General features: G+C 44.5%; 1 protein-coding gene across 1 annotated transcript in view; it reads right to left on the minus strand.

The window, feature by feature from the left end:
- Window positions 1–20,680, minus strand: part of LOC122795708 (30S ribosomal protein 2, chloroplastic-like) — a 1,331,913-nt gene that overhangs the window by 751,465 nt on the left and 559,768 nt on the right. The gene's annotated exons all lie outside the window — the stretch shown is intronic.

Consider the following 20,680-nt stretch of genomic DNA (forward strand, 5'->3'; position numbering starts at 1 on the left):
TGGGAGTAGATTGTGATAGTGTAGTCCCTGGCTTGCAAAAGTTGATGCCTGGTAGTAGCAGTGAGGAGCCAGTCGTCTAGACATGGAAACACCTGGAATCCTTGACGTCTCAGGTGAGCCGTGACCACTGCCATACATTTGGTGAACACCCTGGGGGCTGTGGTGAGACCAAAGGGCAGGGCTCTGAACTGATAATGACTGGCTCCCAGCCAGAAGCGAAGAAATCCCCTGGAGCGCCTGTCCATTTTGATGTGATAGTACGCATCCTGAAGATCTATGGAGCATATCCAATTGTCCTGACCCAGGAAGGGTAGAATGGACTTGTAGCATGACCATCCGAAACTTTGTTTTTTGAACAGACTTGTTTAGTCTGCTGAGATCCAATATCCAGTCCCATCTTTTTTGGTACCAAAAAGAACCTTGAGTAAGTTCTGGATCCGTGTTGGTTTGCCAGGACTTCCTGGATGACTCTCTTTTCTAGCAGTTTTGAAACTTCTATAACTGCTTGGTTCCTCAGATTGGGTGGAACATCTGGGAGGGATTTGCTTGACGGTAAGGGGGGGTTGAGAGAAAGGGATTTTGTAACCTCCGGATATAACTGACTGTACCCATTTGTCTTGCGTAAAACTTTGCCAGGCTTTTGGGTACAGTGAAAGTCTTACCCCGACTGCCTCCAGAGACGGACAGCCGGGCAACCCTTCAGGGATGCTGGAAGGGCTTCTACGAGAAGGATTCTCTGCTACCCTGGTTCTGCGGACCCCCTCTGCCACGAGGGTGGCGTCTGTTGTTGTTGTTTCCTCCCCTGCCCCTGGAGGAAAAATTGCTACGTGTGTCAGGCGGGGCTCCCTGGTATTTTCGGAACCACATTTTACCACTCTTCTGACCCTTGGGATATAGTCTGGAAGGAGTGGAAAAACGGACTCCGACGGCAGAGAGAGTCTTGCCTTCTTGCTCACACCTAGTCAAAGTGTCTTTCACCTGTGGTCCAAAAATAAAAGGAACCATCAAAGGGGGTGTTGGTGAATGACGCTCTAAAGGATTCTGCAAAATTACACAGTCGCATCCATGAGTGTGTCTCCTAAGGGCCACGCCTGTACCTGCGGCTCTGCTTGCACCATTGGCTGCATAGGAAATAAGCCTCATGGAGGAGTTGACTACAGAATTAAGGGTCGTCAGCTGGGAAGCCACTTTAGCTTGAGCCCCTTCAGCTGATGGATCTTGAAGGGTATCTCCGAGCTCTTTAAGGAGATCTCTCTGAAGCTGGGTAAAATGGCATAAGTAATTCAGTGACCTCATTGAAAAGGTCGCTGAAGCAAACATTCGCTTCCCGTATCTATTCATAGTCCTAGACTCCTTGATAGGAGGATGGACAGACGAAGAAGTTTCCGCTAACTTTTTTCTAGTGGCTGCTGCTACCACCACGGCATCCACAGGGACACCTTTGGTCAGGAACTGCTTATCAAGGGGTGCAGTGATAAACTTGCTAGGTCTCCTCGGGGTTGGTTCCACAGTATTCGGGGCTGACCAAGCCTTTCGAGCCACCACAGACATGAGTGGATCAAAAGGCGGAGAAACCCAGGAGGTGGAAGGTCGGGAACCGAATGCATCCAGGAATACAGACTCATCCTCGGTAGGGGCTAGGGGATTCCAGTTCCGCCTCTGCTTAAGCATTTCGAGGATTTCCGAAAAGGAAACATCTTCAGAGGGGGATCTCGGGGACCCTTCCGAATCATCTAAGTCTGTATCCGAAGTGACAGACTCAGGGGAGTTAATGTGCTTCCTCTTGCACTTCTTCTTACGACGTGGCTCCTCTGAATGATCAGGGGAGGCCTCGGAAGAAGAGGAAACACCAAATGGGGTGCCCTGGAGAGCCGGTTCCCCACGCTTGGGGTCTGGAGGAGGAGCAGAGGTTGTCGCATGCACTACAGGGGACGGAGCCGGTGGGGTCGATCGTGGTGCTGACCCAGAGGCCAGCACACTCCTCATGACATCGAAGGCGTCCCTGCCACGAAACAGAGAAGGATCCGGTTCCGAGGAAACCGGAATCCTTCTCCGCCCCGAAGGAGATGGCTCTGAGGCCGATGTAGGAGCCGAACTCACCTGCGCCGAAGCTCCGAGGGGGAGAATGGGGTCGAACAAAGGTCCGATTCCACTTGCCCCTCGGAGCCGATGAGGGAGTCTCGGCACCCAGATCCCTCGATGGACGGTGCCATCGAGGGAATTGGAACCGAAGAAGAAAAAGTTATCGGAGTCGACGGCTCCACGACTCAAACCCCAACGAACTCCGGCTCGGAGCTCAAAGGAGTCGGAGGAGGAACATTGATAGAAGTGGACGGAGCCGACACCTGTTGAGTAGGGCTGGACAAGATCTTGGCAAGTGCCTGCGATTTCAGCAACCTACTGACCACTTTCTCCACATCGTGATCCGAGAGCCTAGAGGATCGAGAGGAGTGGGAAGATCTGTGACTGCGCTCACTATGAAGCAGGGGAGACCGAGGAGCCGAATGTATAGATTCCAGGGAAGGGGACAATAGCCTTTTGTGGCTCCGCGATGGCTCTGAAGATGCTGATGGAGCCGACGGGGAGATAGTCTCATCGGTTCCAGCCGGAACTGAAGTAGCAGATGAAGCTTGAACCAATGACAGCTCCGAGCTTGGAGCCAACGATTTGGTCAGTTTGGGGGATTTCACAGGTCGAGTCTTGGCCGGTGAATCCTGGGGCTTTAAAAGACCCCTGAGAATAAGTTTATTCCTAAGCTCTTGCAGAACTCTTGGACTAAATGCATGGCATATAGAACAAGAGTCCTGCAGGTGCACTGTGCCTAAGCAATAGACGCAAGAAGTGTGCCCATCTGTCAGAGACATTTTCTGACCGCATGAGTCGAACTTCTTGAATCCAAACACCTTGGATTCTTTAGATATATTCAACAAAATACCTCAAGAGGTACCACATTGAACTTAGCCAAAAAGCCAATTAGCGAACACAACAAAATACCACAACACAATATCACAAAATGGTAAAAAAGATGCACAGTATACTACAGCTAAAGCTAAATATATATATATATATATATATATATATATATATATATATATATATTTTTTTTTTTTACTAGGAAGCCTCTAACTTAAACGGCTACCTAAAAGGGAAGAGAGAGGGGGGAGGGGAAGAACTCTCTAAATTAAACAAGTTCTAAAGGGGAGGAAAGGGACTACAACAACACCCTAAAAGTACAGTTTTGTACCTACCATAAATGTAGATGTTCGAGTGCTAATACAGCTGCAGTCATAACAGATAGGTTTACCTGCCGTCAGGTGGGTCCTCGGTCGGCCGAATTCCAAAGTCTAGGTCCGGCGTCGGTTGTCGTCGCTTCTTCCCTGACATCAGTGCGACAGGGGTATAAAGGAACCAGCCAACGCCATTTTCTTCAGTTTTTCTTGCCCCAGATGTCAGGTGCCCCCAGAAGGAAGGCAATACATAAATTTGTGTAATAATGCAGTGCAATATAATCAAAATACAGTAGTTGCAAGCAAATACATCATAAATGAATACCCCAATTAGGTTGTATGAGGATGTGCTAGCCTATAGGCCTGTCCCAAGAGGGGAAGGAGGGAGGGAAACCTGGACTGCAGCTGTATTAGCACTTGAACATCTACATTTATGGTAGGTACAAAACTGTACTATGTTCATCGTGCATACAGCTGCGGTCATAACAGATGGGTAGAATCCCAAAGCTAAGAAAGGGGTGGTAGGCACTAGGTGGAACTAGGAGGAGCCAAAATGCCCTGCAAGACTGCAGTGGCAAAGCCTGCTCTAGATTTGGAGTATAATGGTAGGTTGTAGTGCTTGGAGAAGGTATGCACAGAACTCTCAAGTGGCTGCTTCCAAAATATCCTTGGCAGGAACTCCTCTGAGGAAGGCTGCAGAGGTGGCTGTGGCCATGGTGGAATGAGTTCTAATGCCTGTAGGTACAGTTTTGCCATGAAAGGAATAGCAAAAGCGTATGCAGTGGGCTATCCATTTTGAGATTGTCTGTTTGGAAATTGGCTTTCCTTGAGCTCCTACCGCATAGGCCACAAAGAGCTGTTCTGATTTTCTGAAAGGCTTTGTTCTGTCCAAATAATAACGCAGTTGGCTGTGGATGTCCAAGGAATGTAGTAATCTCTCCCCTTTGTTTTGAGGATTAGGATAAATAATAGGTAAATGTATGGCCTGATTTAAAGCTACCCTGGACACCACTTTAGGCATAAAGGACGGGTTGGTTCGTAAGGAAACTCTGTCCTGATGGAAGATGATAAAAGGCTGGACAGCCATGAGAGCCTGTAGTTCTGAAACTCTACGAGCTGAGGTGATAGCCAGAAGGAAAGCTGTTTTCCAGGACAAATATTGCAAATCTGATGAGGCAGCTGGCTCAAAGGGAGGCAAGGTCAGTTTTTCCAGAATTAAATTAAGATCCCAAGCAGGTATTGAGTTGTTTCCTTGGAGGTCTTAAATTCTTAGACCCTCTGAGGAACTGTCTTAAAAGAGGGTGAGAGAATAAAGGTGGATCAGTGCCGTATTCTGCAGAAATGGCTAAGGCATGGATTTTGATGGAGGAGAAAGAAAGTCCACTGCTTAGCAGTTCAGCCAAATATTGTAGTATTTGAGGTAAATTCAGTTTTCCAGGGTCCTGGCCCTTTTTCTCATTCCAGACACAAAAACATTTCCATTTTGCGGAGTAAGCTTTTCTAGTTGATGGCCTTCTGGCCTCCAAAATGACATCCTGCGCCTCCTTGGAGAGTAGGACCTGCTGTGATGCTAAGGGTTTTTAGCTGACTGTGAAGAGTTTTGAAGCTGTGCCGAGTCAGAAGAAGAGGCATTAGAGGCAGGGTCCATGGCGGGGAATGCGTCAGGCTCCTCAGGAGTGGGTACCAGTGTTGCCTTGGCCAGTCCGGAGCAATGAGGATCATCTTTGGTCTGTCTGCTCTGGTCTTCAATAGAACTTTGGGCAGCAGAGGAAGAGGTGGGAAGGCATAAACTGTCATTGATGTCCAACTGAAAGAGAGAGCGTCCACTCTCCAAGCCTTTGGATGGAAGATCCTTGAGCAGAATTTTGTCAATTGATGATTTTTGTGGGAGGCAAAGAGATCTATGTCTGGCCTTCCCCATTCTTGGATTATTTCTGTAAAAACTTTTGGATGCAACTTCCATTCGTGTGGATCTGTCATATTCCTGCTTAGGTTGTCTGCCAGCGTGTTTTCCTTGCCTGGCAAGTACTGTGCTTGTAGTTCCATTTGTAAGTCCATGGCCATATTCCAAAGTGACATGGCCAGTCTGCATAGGGGGTAAGAATGTGTTCCTCCCTGCTTGGTTATGTACCACATAACTGTGGTGTTGTCCGTTCTTATCAATAGTTGACCTGGTTGTAGAAGGTCCTTGAAAGCTATAATAGCATTTATTACTGCTAGCATTTCTTTTTGATTGATGTTAAGGTGCTTTTCTTTTTGGGACCATTTGCCCTGAATGCACCGATCTGTCATGTGCGCCCCCCAGGCGTAGTCCGAGGCGTCTGTTGTGATGACTTGATTTGCTTGAGGCTTGCTGAATGAAAGACCTGTGTTTGTTTGACATGCTTGAGCCCACCACAGAAATTCCTTTTGCAGACATGGAATTAGTGGTATTATTGTTTCCAAACTGTGGCTGTGTTGAGACCATATGTTTTTCAGGTACCACTGTAGTTTCCTGATATGCAGCTTTGCACATGGGATTAGTAAGATGCAAGATGCCATGAATCCCAGAGCCTGCAGGATTTTCCTTGCAGTCAGCCTGGTGCAATTTGTTAGTGTTCTGAAGTATTGAATTAGTTGCCCCTGCTTCTCTGGCGTGAGGTAGGCCATCTGGGTGTTTGTGTCCAAATTGGCACCCAGGAAAATTATCTTCCGAGAGGGTATTAGCCTTGATTTCTTTTTGTTGACTGTGTATCCCAGAGAGTTCAATAACATTATTACATAAGCCAGATGTTTCAGAAGAATGTGCTTGCTGTCCGCTTGGATCAGGCAGTCGTCCAAATAGGGATATATTTGTATCCCTTGAAGTCTGCAGTAGGCAATTACTGATGCCAGGCATTTCGTGAATACTCTGGGCAGTAGATAAGCCAAAGGGCAATGCAGAGAATTGATAAAGGGTTGAACCTGCAAGAAATCTGAGGTACCTTCTGCAATTTTGTCTGATTGGGACATGCAGGTATGCCTCCTTGAGGTCCAATGTTACCAGCCAAGACTCCTTGCCCAACATGGGAAGAAGTTGCTGTAGAGTGAGCATCTTGAATTTTGGTATGAGTAGAAATGTGTTTAGGATGGATAGATCCAAAATAGGTCTCCAATCTTTTCCCTTCCTTGGCACCAGAAATAGCCTGGAATAAAAACCTTGACCTTGTTCGTGCGTAGGTACCTCTTGAATAGCTTTCATGTTTATGAGATCTGTAATTTGCCATTGTGCCTCTGCCCTTTGATTGTGTGGCAGGTTTGGCATGCCTCTCATTTTTGGAAGGGTGTGAAAATGGAATTTGTAGCCTCTGTTTATAATGTCCAGGATCCATTTGTCCTTTGTGATAATATGCCAATTTTTTGAAAATAGTGCCAGCTTTCCTCCTAAGGGGGCTGCCATTTGAGACCTGGTTGGCATGCAAAGGGGAAAGTCATTGGGTTTGCTTTCTGAAAGATTGCGAGTTTTCCTCACCACCTCTTTGTGTAGGAGCTTGCCATTGTCTGCCTCCATACGATCCTTGGGATTGTCCTCTGCCCCTCGGTCGCCTGTATCTGCCTCTTTGGGGTCTGTCTGTGGCAGGAAAGGACCAGTTTTTGGAAGGCCAATTTCTACTAAAACGTGGGGGTTGAACCTGTATTAATTCTTTCACAGTTTGCATTGATTTAGCCTTTTCCTCCATTTTCCTTAATACCTCCTCAGCATTAGCACCAAATAGTACATCCTTTTGAAGAGGGGCAGTAATTTAGCTTTGACATGATCAGGCAAGGCTTGTTCCTTGAGCCAGGCATGCCTACGTATGACTGATCCTGTAACAGCAGCTCTACATGAGGCCTCTAGAGCATCAAAACCACATTGTAAGTTATGCTTACCCACTTGTTCTGCACTATGCATCAAATCCTGCAACTCCTTCAAGTCTGGTTGTTCAGGTTGTGACATTTTACTTTTCAATTGTGATAACAAAAACTGTTGGTATTTTAGCATATGAAACTGACAGTTTAAGGCCCTCATGGATAAGGTAGCCAAGGTATATACCTTTTTTCCCCACCTTTCTAAGGATCTGGAATCTCTCTCGGAAGGCAATGGATTTTTAGCAATGGAGGCCTTAATTCTCTTGGGGCCCTGTGAGATGGTTTCTGGGTCAGCAGCATGGCTTTTGTATAGAAATTGGTGTGAGTCAGGGACCCTGTAGTACCTGTCAGGCTTAAATGGAGCTGGAGGTAGAGAGTCAGGGCAGGCCTCCGAGTAATCATCATCTAGGATGTCCAAGACAAGAGGTATAGCCAGAGGCCTGTGCTGAGGAAGCAAGAGAAATTCCCTGAGCCTTTTCTTGGAATCTGAATAATCCTGGCCTTCCCAGTGGAAGTGTTCCCTTAAGGTATGCAAAGTTTCCCCAGATGAGTAATCCTCAGGGGGGATACAGAAGGGATGGACTCCTCCGCATCAGAGTCTTCAAAAGGGGAGTAAGAATGTTCCTGATCATCAGAGTGCTCTGAAATAATGGAGCCCTGATCAGAGGAGGGGGAATCTTCCTCCACTCTAGGCCTTTTGTCTTGAGGGGACTGAGAACCTCTGATAAGAGTAATTAAATCCTCAGCCATTTTAAGCATCTGTTTCTTAGGCATGGGGCCTGGAGATGGGCCCTGTGTAGCTGGTCTCTTAGAGTGCATGGTTGCTTTAGACTTTGTGAAAGCCATGATGGAGAAAGAAGAGGAAGGTCTGAAGACACCTTGAGTGGAGGTGGACCTGTCCACATTCTGAGTTTCAACGTCAAGAGTGGCTTCGGTATCTGTAGTCGGGGTGTGGGCCGAGGAGCCTGTGACCTCGGGCACAGGAGACACCATCTAAGACAGGTCATCGGTAGTCAGGGGCTGTGTAGGCGCCTCGCTGAGAACCGGACCACGTGTAGTCGGCTTAGGCGTGGTGTCGGTAGAGGCCGCGGACCTCGTGTGTCGGTCCTTGTCTTTGCGTTTTTTTAGACAAAACCGGAGTCGGAGTATCCGACAACATAGTATAGTTAAATGCTTTCCCAAAATAATGCTGGGCGAACTCCGCCTGACGCTTAATAGTGCGTTTGTTGAATGTAGCACAAAAGCGACAGACCGAGACGTCGTGGTCTGGCCCTAAACAAGGTATACAGAGGGAATGGAAATCCTTATGTGGTATTTGCTTCCCACAAGAAATACAATTATTAAATTTTATACTATGTATCCTGTTGGTTTGAATCAAGAATGCTTTTGGAAAAGTTTTGTATAAGTGTGTTAAATTGTGCTTTATGTTTTAATAAGGTTCAATTAGCTGTGTAGTTAGAGCTGTTAATCTATTATTCAATTGAGTATATGCATATATAAACTGTGAGTCTTTTTTCATTTGATGTACTCTGTTAAAGGCTTGTTGGCCGAGGCGCTAGAGACTTTTTACTACTGTTTGGTGAATAAATTTCCTTCCTTGGAATTGCTGGATTGTTGTTGCTGTGGTTTTTACCATATTGGTTCCTGTTGGTTGCTGTGGTTTATCTATAATGGCCAGTGATTCCATGGTTGGTTTACCTAGGATTTTCCTAGATACTCCTTCGGAGACTTTATCTAAGAATACGGATACTGCACTGAAAAGTGGAGAAATTGCAGCTGGTTCTAATGCTGCAGCTATGGTGTTTGCTCGTCAGGAAGGTGCTAATGGTTATGAGACGGAAAATGGGGTATTGAATAAATGGACTAAAGACAGGAAATTATGGAACCAGAACCCCTTCTCTAGAGTTGGTAAGAAAGCCGACACATTACACAATCCAGAAGTATCGGAGATGTTATCACAAATAGAAAAGTTGTTATTTAAAGAAACTGCGACTTTTCTGAACTTTCAAAGTATGCAAAGATATGAGGAGTTGGAAATTACCCCTCGGGGGTTAAGAGCTGTTAAAAATCCATCAACTCCCTTTGATTTGACTGTGGCTGAAGAACGTACTTTCCATGAGAGGTGGATAACCGCGGCACATAACTGCAGTTTGGAGTGGGTGCGTATATTAGTGGAGCGTGATCTCTTTAAGAAAGAGAAGTTGAAGGAGGAGATTAAAGGGCTGTGTCAGAACGTAACCAACATTGTATCGCAAGATGAACTGCAAAGCTTTTTGATTAGAACTAACGAACAGCTGGTGAGCTATGAGAAAGAACTCATTGAAAGAAAAAAAGGTAAATTAGTTCGCGATATACGCGACTATGATAACAAAAAAGCGTTTCTTGTGGCGACGAACCCCAAAGGGAGAAAACCACATGTTCAGTTTGAACAACAAAGGAAATCGGTCTATCAGACATCCAAAAGGGCTCCTACGTCGGGTGAAAGTATGGTGTCGGGTAATGAATTAGATACAGATGAAGATTTCCCATATTTACCGCCAGCTGGCAACAACATTTACTTGAACTCCTTTCGGGGAGTTAATAAGGGAAGAAAACGGAGTTGGAATGGGGCAGCCCAGGGCTACTACCAAGAACAACGCACATACCAAAGGACTAATAAACGGGGAAAATGGGACTAATAGAACTGATTTATGCTCTACATGTGAGTATGTGGTTAATTTATCTGATATGCAGCTCTCTGAAGCGCATATATCTGTATTATCTAAAGGTCTTAAATATATTCCTACTGTTCTTCCCCGGCTACATATATTAAAGAGTGATATATTTCGTTTTATGCGAAAGGTAAAACTGGCTTATTTTTTTTCTTCACAACGGGTAATGAGTAGGGAAGATATGGAAGTTGATGTATGTAGTAGTAGCTCTGAGGATAGCTTTTATTCCTGCTATTCGGGGGAAAATGATGATTTTAATATGCCTATTGTAAATTAAATACTGACAATATTCAAGTGAAAAGTGATTTTGTTCCACTATGCAATACCGAAAGTATACAGTGTTTTGACAAATCATTAAATCATAATGTACAGGTCATTTATGACAAGTTTATAGGTCAAATGAAAAGAAATGTGATATATAATTTGAATTTAATACAATGGCGTGCATTAAGGGAACTAAGTAGTAATACACAAATGGTATTTAAACCATTCGATAAAGGTGGAAAGTTAGTTATGATGCATTATACGCAGTACTTATCTATGTGTTATGAACATCTGAATGATAATAATGTATATCAATGTATAGATATAATTGAATATAACATATCTCAAAAAATATATTATGATTTGGTAGAAAAAGGCAAAAGATTACATTATTTTTCAGCTAAGGATGCCACTGATAAACTGGCTATAAAAAATCCTCGAATGCCATGTTTTTATTGTTTGCCGAAAATCCATAAGGATTTATTAAATCCACCTGGCCCTATTGTTTCGGCCAGTGGGGGCTTTTTGAATAATATTTCGTGTTTATTACATGAGATTTTACTTCCATTGGTTAAGAAATTACCTTCTTATGTGAAAGATGTTTTTCAATTTCTTACAAAAGTCCATCAGACCAGATGGAATGAAAAAATGTTTTTTGTAGTAGTAGACGTAGTTAGTCTCTATACTAGTATCAAACATCTTGATGGTATCAGAGCTATGAAATATTTTCTAGGGGAAAGCCCTATGGCTGAATATATTACTGAACTAATGATGATGTGCCTCCAAAATAATATATTTGAATTTGATGGTCAGTTATATAGGCAACTACAAGGAACAGCTATGGGGGCTCCTTTTGCCCCCTGTTATGCTAACATCTTTATGGGTTTATTTGAATATGAATATATCTATACTAATCAATTTTTTCGTACACATGTTATACAGTATTATAGATACATAGATGATCTTATTTTTATTTGTAAAGGTGGTGATGATTTGGTAGATCAATTTATTAGTCAAATTAATGCTAATAATGTAGGAATAAGATTTGATGGATTACAACAAGGTATAAAAGTACATTTTTTGGATGTAGAATTAATAGGGGATAGTCACCAAAGGAAGGTAATTTCTAAAATATATAGAAAATTTCCTAGCAGTAATAATATATTACAGGGGGAAAGTTTTCATCCAGGGCACACTATGAAATCTATTCCATATATGGAATTTAATAGAATTAATAGGTTATGTAGTGAGAAAAGTGATAGAAATAGGGAACTGAAAGACAGTTTTCTAAGATTTAAAGAGAGAGGATATGACGAAGTATATCTTAAAGAAAGTTTAAATAAAGTATTAAGTAGTATGTCACTTAAATGTGGTCGGATATGGTATAACAACTATAAAAAGAATGAGCAGAATAATAATATTTATTTTACGACTACTTATTCAATCATATCTGATGAAATTATAGATATGATTAAATCTAGCTGGAATATCATAAAGAGAGAAGTAGAATGTTTACAAAATAAGAAGTTATTATTTTCTTTTAATAGGGGTAGAAATATCAAAGATTTTATTGTACATAGTAGGTTCCATAGACCAAAACTAGAAATAATGGGAAGAATAAAGGAAAAAGGGACAGTTATATGTGGTAAATGTAGTATTTGTAGTTTTGTTACACCAAAATTTGATAAAATTAATAATAAGAATTTTGAAACTAATGATAGTTTTACCTGTAATAGTCAGAAAGTTATATACTCAATTAAATGTACGTGTAATGAATTCTACATAGGGGAAACAAAAAGAAGTTTTGCGTGTAGAATAAAAGAACATATAAGGGACATTAAAAATTACAAATTATCTAGTCCTGTTGCAGTACATTTTAATGAAGTACATAATGGAAGTCTGGAGGGTTTCCAGGTTACAATTTTAGACAGATTAATATGTAAAAAGTTTATGACAGATGAACAAGTGAAACAATTACTAAGAAAAAAAGAGGCATTTTTGATTTTAAAATTTAATACTATGTATCCTGTTGGTTTGAATCAAGAATGCTTTTGGAAAAGTTTTGTATAAGTGTGTTAAATTGTGTTTTATGTTTTAATAAGGTTCAATTAACTGTGTAGTTAGAGCTGTTAATCTATTATTCAATTGAGTATATGCATATATAAACTGTGAGTCTTTTTTCATTTGATGTACTCTGTTAAAGGCTTGTTGGCCGAGGCGCTAGAGACTTTTTACTACTGTTTGGTGAATAAATTTCCTTCCTTGGAATTGCTGGATTGTTGTTGCTGTGGTTTTTACCATATTGGTTCCTGTTGGTTGCTGTGGTTTATCTACAATTATTAACTTTGTCTGACATCGGTCTGAGGCAAGAAAAGTTTCCCCAACGGGGTACTTAGCTTTGAAGAAGACTTCGGTTTCCAAATTTTCATAATCTCAGGAGCTGGCCGACCGGCACTTGCGAACTGCTTCTGCTTCGGGCACCGCGCGGCAAGAAAGACTGGAGAAAATGGCGTCGGCTGGTTCCTTTATACCCCTGTCGCACAATAGTTCCTACGGGGAGTAGGTTCTGAAGTGCTTACAACGCTAACAGCACCGCCCTCATCTCCAGAACATTGATATGCAAGGAGGTCTCTGTGTCGTTCCACGTGCCTTGGACTGTTCTGCCTGAGTAATGCCCCCTCCAGCCAAGGCGAGAGGCGTCCGTGGTCACCGTGGCGAGAGGGCCGGCCTATATGATTACTGTTTTTATAATTTAATATATATAAAGCACTTTGTCTATTCAGAATCTTCAGAAATCTTTTTCTGTTTAAAAACTTTCATAGCTTGTTGTCTTAGGCTATTGTATAAACTGAAACATTTACTCTGTGTAATTATCTCTTGGCTAGTGGGGGCTGGTTCTTTTGTGTTCTTGTAAAAAAAAAGTTGTTGTTCTGGTCTTTGGTGCAGGCTGGAGAAGTTGTTTGACCGCAACTGAGCTACAAAATATAAGTATCTTTTGATTATTTTAACAGATTACTGTTTTTATAATTTAATATATATAAAGCACTTTGTCTATTCAGAATCTTCAGAAATCTTTTTATGTTTAAAAACTTTCATAGCTTGTTGTCTTAGGCTAATACTTGGTGGCTTTGCAGTTGCCCGCCCCTACTGTGACACACCTCCCAGTCTAGTGTCATTAGCTCATTCTTCTTAATACAGAGAGAACATTTGATAAGGCCTTCTGTTCCTCCTTTTTACCTTTTCAAAAAGTAAAACAAAACTTTTTTTTTCTTTTTCGCCTGAACCTTCTTGTGTTCTGACTGTCCTTCGCAAACATATTGGAAATATACAGTATATTTCAGAGCATTTGTTATAACTGTATTTGCTATAACTGATTTAAGTATTTTTTCTGGCTTTTTGAATATTTACTGCTTAGCGACTGCATCTTAGCCTGTTTATACAGCTCTGCATTCTATTTAAACTGTTTTTGTGTTGATTAACTGTTTTGCACTCTTAAAAAGTTATTTGTTGCTTAATTTTACCTGTAGGCTAACACACTCAAGTGTGCTAGCCACTTAAAAGCATTTATAGCATTTACTGTCTGTTTTTTTCCTTGTCTCTGTAAAAAAAAAAAAAAAAAAAAAAAAATCTCTTGTTTTCCCACCTTACTGAACTAGAGTAGTCCAGTTTCAGAGTTGCTGATCCCTCCTGTTACTGATCCATTGCCTTATTAGGAAGGAGGGAAGTTTCTTTGCTTACCAGTGGGAGTGGGAAGCACTGAGTAGCCTTTTTGTCCGAATTGGTGAAGTTTCAGCCAGAAACTAGTAGTCTATTGGTCGTTTTGGGCCAATTCCTAGCTCATTTCAGCCCCCTGCTATAAAACACGCTAAACACGTGTTTTCCAGCTTGTACCAACTCTGCACAGATCCTCGTGGTGGCCTGCAGAGTGATCCAAGCAGCAGAGAGCTAAAAGAGTGACTTTCTACCAGATATAAGTATTTTTTGTGGCTTTCCCACTGTTATTAAGCTAGCGACTGCATTTCGCCTGTTTTACTGCTACTTTAAGTGATTTCTGCATTTTACACTGTTTATTGCACTTTAAGTTACTAATTGTTGCAAATTGTTTCTGTAGGCTACACACTAAAGTGCGCTAACCGATTTACAGCATTTATAGCATTTACTGTCTGCTTTTTTCCTTATCTCTGTAATAAAACAAAAATCTCTTGTTTTCCCACTTTACTGAACTAGAGTAGTCCAGTTTCAGAGTTGCTGATCCCTGGGCTTTGTTTTTAGTTCCTGTTACTGATCCATTGCCTTATTAGGAAGGAGGAAGTTTCTTTGCTTACCAGTGGGAGTGGGAAGCACTGAGCGCCTTTTGTCCGATTTGGTGAAGTTTCAGCCAGAAACTAGTAGTCCATTGGTCGCTTTGGGCCAATTCCTAGCTCCCTTCAGCCCCTGCTATAAAACACGCTAAACTGTACTGCTGATCTAACCAGCATATCCTATAACTGAAAAGTTCATCTCTACTTGATTCCCAAGTAGACTATTCTCTATCTGTAAAGCCTAGCACTTACTCCTACAGTACTTGCACCTTGATAAAGCACTCTTATTATAGATAGTACCCCACCAGCCTAAAACCCACTTCCCCGAGTCCTTTGAAAGTTCTTTATCTACTACTTCTAGTATGTCGAGGATCAGTTGCTAGTGTCCTCTCCAGCTCAACTGGTGAACCTGGGAATATTGAGGCAATGTTACAATTGCCTCATGTACACAGACAATCCTCTCCTTCTCCCACAAAACACAAATACATGCGAGAGATGCAACTATACGGCCAAACTGGAGGCTGAGCTCTCTCAACATAGGACTGGCAAGACCAGACAGGAGGAGAAGGCAACCACACACAATACATACCCAGTCACACATGGTACCATCACAACTTCAAATCATACACATACTCACACAAAGACATACTCGGAGGCTCTGATCAAAAATTTACCAAAACAGCAGAGGCCACCAAAGCAGACACCCAAACAACTACCACCTCACGACCCAACACATGCAACACATAGACCACACAGTCAGAGTGTCAAACAGTCACAGCCCTTAAGGCCAAACAAAATGCCAGACACACTTGTCATTGGTGATTCCAAAGTCAGACACACTGACGTCCCGCTCACCAGACTGAGTAAGGAGAAGGTCACAGTAAGCTGCCTGTCGGGCGCTAGAATCCGCCACATAACGCAAGCACTCAGGTCTCTCAACAGCAGGTACAAGTACGACTCAGTCATTGTCCACGCTGGTGTCAACGACCTGAGACGTACATCCTTGGACTACATGAAAAGGGACGTCGAGGAGCTCTCTGATTATGTAGCCCAGGCAGGTATGACCCTGACCTTGAGCAGTATCCTACCTTCACCTAGAATGATGCCACAATACAGTGATAAGATGATCAGCTTTAATAATTGGCTTAAATTCTGGTGTCATTCAAAGGGGATCCAATGTCTGTCTGCCTGGGATGACATGCTGGACAAGCCACGCTGCTCGCAAGGGACGGCTTGCACCTGTCACCCTGGGCTTCCGGATATTGGCAAAGGCTCTTGCCACCCCATAGTGCCTTTTTAGGCAAGGCTCAAATTCTAAACCTACCACCCTAGAACACCAAAAAGGAAAAAACTAAGGGTAATGCTGCTCAATGCCAGAAGTCTCAATCTCAAGATGCACTTTCGAGGCCCTTCTCAATATGGAGAACATCGATGTCTGTGCTGTGACAGAAACCTGGTTCAAGGCTCCTGAGAGCACCCCAGCACTAACAGGTTTCACCTCATATCATACGTTCTGGCCCCAAAATCCGGACAACACCAAGAAAGGAGGGGTGTCCATATTCATAAAGGACACCCACACCTCAAGGTTGGTGGCAACGCACGATGCATCGGAGACCATCCAGGTGCAATTAACCATAGGCAAGACTGCTCTGCAATTTGTAGCATGTTACAGGCCACCCTCTCAAACTCAGGAACCTCACATGGCCTTCCTGAAAACATTGGAGGGATAAATGTATCTCCAAACACCATCATACTAGGTGACTTCAACTACCCTAATATAGACTGGGAACACTACTCAAGCCCGAACACTCTAACCCAAAGATTCCTGGAGTTCATAAACTCAAATGCCATGGAACAACTAGTCACCATCCCCACAAGAGGTGAAAACATACTTGATCTCATCATCACGAACATGGGATCAAAATGTTCAACACCGAAGTATACCCCTCACTGGTGAGATCAGATCATAAACTAATCTCGCTGGAGGTCCTCATCCCGCCCCACCTGAAACAAAAAGACCACAGTGAAAAACTTCTCAAAAGCCGATTTCACACTTCTAAAAACTAGTGTGGTCTCCTTTAAGGCCCCTGAGCCAGTGGTAAACATTACTGAAACCGCTGAATCACTTACAAATGCCTTCTACCAGCACCTACAGGACTGCATGGATCAGGCAATCCCAAACAAAACTAAGACTCTCTGTACCAAAGGCAAGCGTCCAGTCTGGTGGACCCCAGCCATAAACAAGCTCTACAACAAAAGGAGGAAGCTACTACAAGATAGAGCAAAATCCTTGAAAGGTAAGACACCTTTGATCATTATAAGTAGAAAACTAAGAGCTCTCATAAAATCATCCAAGGCAAATTTTGAGAGAAAAATCGCCAAGGACTCTAAAGACAATCATAAGGCCTTCTTTAGCTATGTTAGAAACCTAGGAGGAAACTCCCAGATATGCTCAGAATTAGTTCAAAATGATGTGAAAATTACTGAACCTACACACATTGCTAACATACTGGCTGACAGGTTCAGTGCAAACTTCTCCCCTCCCCAAAAGGAGAGATATCTATTCCAGAGGATTGTAGCCCCCAAACATCTCCAACGCCCAGGTGAGAACTGCCCTCACTAAGGCAAAAACACAGCATCCATGGGACCGGATGGTGTCCCCGGCTGTGTGCTTCATGAACTCAACGAGGAATTAAACCCACAGTTAGGACAGCTGTTTAATCTTAGCCTCACCTCAGGATACGTGCACCAAGGAGTGGCGACGGCGACTGTGGTCCCACTTCATAAGGGCGGTGCCTCCACAGACCCTGGAAATTACCGCCCCATTAGCTTGACAAGCCTTATCTGCAAAGCCATGGAGAGGATCATAATGGAACTCATAAATAAAGACATAGGGAACTTGCAGACTTTGGATCCAACCCAGTTTGGCTTTGTCAAAGGCAGATCCTGCCTCTTAAACTTGGTTGACTTTTTGAGACAGTCACCAAGGCCATTGATGAGGGAAAGGCAGTCCATACAGCCTACCTCGACCTGGCAAAGGCCTTGACACAATACCCCACTCAGGTATCATCGAAAAACTCATCAGCTTGAATGTAAACCCATACATCACAAGATGGGTTGTAAACTGGCTAAGCGACAGAACCCACAGGGTCAGAGTTGCTGGAGCCATGTCAGACTCAAAGCCTGTCACAAGTGGTGTCCCACAGGGCTCAGTCCTGGGTCCACTCTTGTTCGGCATCTACTTTTCTGAAGTACAAGCAAACACAGGAGGGTTATGGCTAACAAAGTTTGCAGATGACTGCAAACTGGGCGCCATAGTCGAAAACACATCTGACACAGATATCCTCCAGAAGGGCCTCACAGAAACGGATAACTGGTGCCAGAGCCATGGCCTGAAGTTAAACGCCGAAAAATGCATAGTCATACCCTTCGGGAAAAACAAGGTTACCCCTAGCTACCATATAGGTGACAATCCACTGAGCACAGAAAAGTCATCAGGGATCTGGGGACCCAAGTTGACAGTAGTCTTTGTTTGACACTCATGTTGCTAAAGTAGTTAGGAAAACCTTCTATATCGCCCACCTGATCATGAAGGGATTCACATCTAGATCAAGGGAGGTCATCGTCCCCTGTACTCATCACTCATTAGACCTATGATTGAGTACAATGCCCGTTCGAATGTATCTGACCAGACACCTGATGCAGCTTGAAAGGCCCCAAAAGTTCCTCACCAAAAGGATAAAGGGTCTCAAAAATATATCTTATGCTGCCCGACTGAAAGAACTCCAGCTTTATTCAGTCTCATACCGCTTGCTCAGAGGTGACCTGTGCCTGACATATAAGGCCATGCCAAACCCAGATTTGATGAATATGCTTCACCTCAAAAAATCTAGATCCCTCAGAACCACAAGGGCGGAGACTTAAACCTTGACACGGTTATAAATAGAACGTGCTGGAGGGACAGATTCATCACCCAGAGACTCCCTATGCTGTGGAACAAAATCCCGGTACATGTGAGGCAGAGCACCTCGCTGGCCTTGTTCAAGAGGAATCTTGACCAATGGATGGGAGATCGCAGATATACCCCAGGGATTACTTCAGTGTCACTGCTTGACAGAGGCACAGAAAAATGATAGGCATAGTTTTTATTCAAACTAAAGGGGTGGCGAAAGCCACATAACTATGGGCTAGGCTTATAAATGCCCTTGGGCAGATAGTCTAGTATGAACCTATGAACCTATGGAGGTCTGGAGACTGGAGCCACCATAACAGGGTCCTCCTGCAAGCCTTGCTGATTGAGATAGGGTGGCAGAGAGGAAGAAATTGGAAGGACCATTGCACGTGGAAGGTCCACTGAAGTACCCTCATATTTAGGCGAGCACATGGAAGAAGTGTTATTGCCGCCGCCATGGAGCCCAGCACCCTCAGGACCAATTCCGCCGGTGGAGCTTCTGATTGGAGGATGGCCCGCACATGAAGACTCAGATTCTGTAGTTGCTCCGAAGTCAGGTAGGCTCGCAGACTTCTGGTATCCAATCTGGCCCCTATGAACTCTATTACTTGTGTCAGAGCAAGGGAGGATTTGTCCGTATTGATTGTGATGCCTAACTGGGGGGCTAGGCGGAGAAAATAGTCTCTGGCTGAGCAGAGTAGATGCCTTGTTGTGGCGGTCAGGAGCCAGTCGTCCAGGTACGGGAAGACCTGCATTCCCTGGAGTCTCAGGTGGGCCGCTATCACTGCTAAAACTTTGGTGAACACCCTGGGGGCTGTGGTAAGGCCAAAGGGAAGGACCCTGAACTGATAGTGGCTGGCTCCCAGCCGGAAGCGGAGAAACCTCCTGGATCGTCTGTCCATTAGAATGTGGCAGTACGCATCCTTGAGGTCTATTGAGCACATCCAGTCGTTCTCCCGCAAGAGGGGGAGAATAGATTGAAGAGTGACCATTCGGAATTTTTCCTTGGTTACCGACAGGTTCAAGAGGGAAAGGTCTAGGATTGGTCTCAAGTCCCCTGTCTTTTCTGGCACCAGAAAGAACCTGGAGTAAAACCCTAATCCGAGCTGGTCTGGGGGGACGGGCTGGATGGCTCTTTTTCTTAGCAGCTGCTGGATTTCTGTGGCTGCAGCCTCCCTCTGATCGGGTGGTACATTGGGGAGGTTCCTGAGTCTGGGGACATGTTGCATTGGGATTTTATAACCTCTGGATATGATCCGAAGCACCCAGCGGTCTGACATGAAGGACTCCCATGCCGCCAGATGCTTCGAGAAGCGCCCCCCAACTGCCTCCAGAGTGGAGCAGTCGGGCAACCCTTCAGGGCTGTTGCGTGGGCCGATCAGAGAAAGCTTCTCTGGAACCAAAGTTTCTCGGGGCCCCTCTGCCTCTAGGGCGGCGTCCTTCCTGTCTTCCTCTGCCACGGAAGGACTGGTTGTCCAGAGCGGGTTGGGAATGTTGCGATTTCCGGAACCACATCATCTTCTGTCCCTTTTGGTTCTTCGAGAAGGACCTCTGGGGAGCAGAGAAGCGGACTCCGATGGCAGACAACGTCTTCCCGTCCTTCTCGCTCCGGACAAGTGTCTCGCGAACGGTCTTGCCAAACAAGGCAGAACCATCAAAGGGGGCGTTCGCAAAGGATGCCTTAAAGGGCTCCGCGAAGTCACAATGTCGGAGCCAGGCCTGACGTCTCATAACTAGGCCTGCTCCACTAGCTCTAGCGGCTCCCTCAGTGGCGTGGGACAACAGCCACATAGAGGTATTGGAAATAGATCTTAGAGTGGCCATATGAGTGGATTACAACTGCTTGTCCTTCGCCGACATGGACTCTGGGGGGGAAGCAGCGTATTCTTTAATAAGATCCCGCTGCATCCTGATGACATGTGCCATGTAGTTCAGAGACCTTACTGAGAAGGTCGCTGAACTAAATACCCGCTTCCCAAGACGATCCATCGAGCGGGACTCCTTGCTTGGTGGATGGACCTCCTGAGCTAGTTCCCTCTTAGTGGCTGCCGCCGTCAACATGGCATCTACAGGGGGACCCTTGCTCCAGTGGGACCGGTCTGCAGGGGGGCTCAAAATCCTATCCGGGCATTTAGGGACTGGCTCCACAGTGTCCGCCTCCTTCCACGCCCTGGTGGTGATAAGGTCCACCAGGGGGTCGGCCGGAGGGGACACCCAAGAGGCAGACGGGCCTGCTTCGAATGCCCCCAGGAACACGGACTCGTTGGAGGAAGCCTTGGGGGCAGACCCCCCCCCCGATCCTGAGCATTTCCATGATGTCTCCAAAAGAGACATCCTCAGGGGGTGACCTTGGGGAGC

The sequence above is a fragment of the Protopterus annectens genome, chromosome 2.part2 (assembly GCF_019279795.1).
Source record: "Protopterus annectens isolate FY-2018-M chromosome 2.part2, PAN1.0, whole genome shotgun sequence".
Lineage (NCBI taxonomy): Eukaryota > Metazoa > Chordata > Ceratodontiformes > Protopteridae > Protopterus > Protopterus annectens.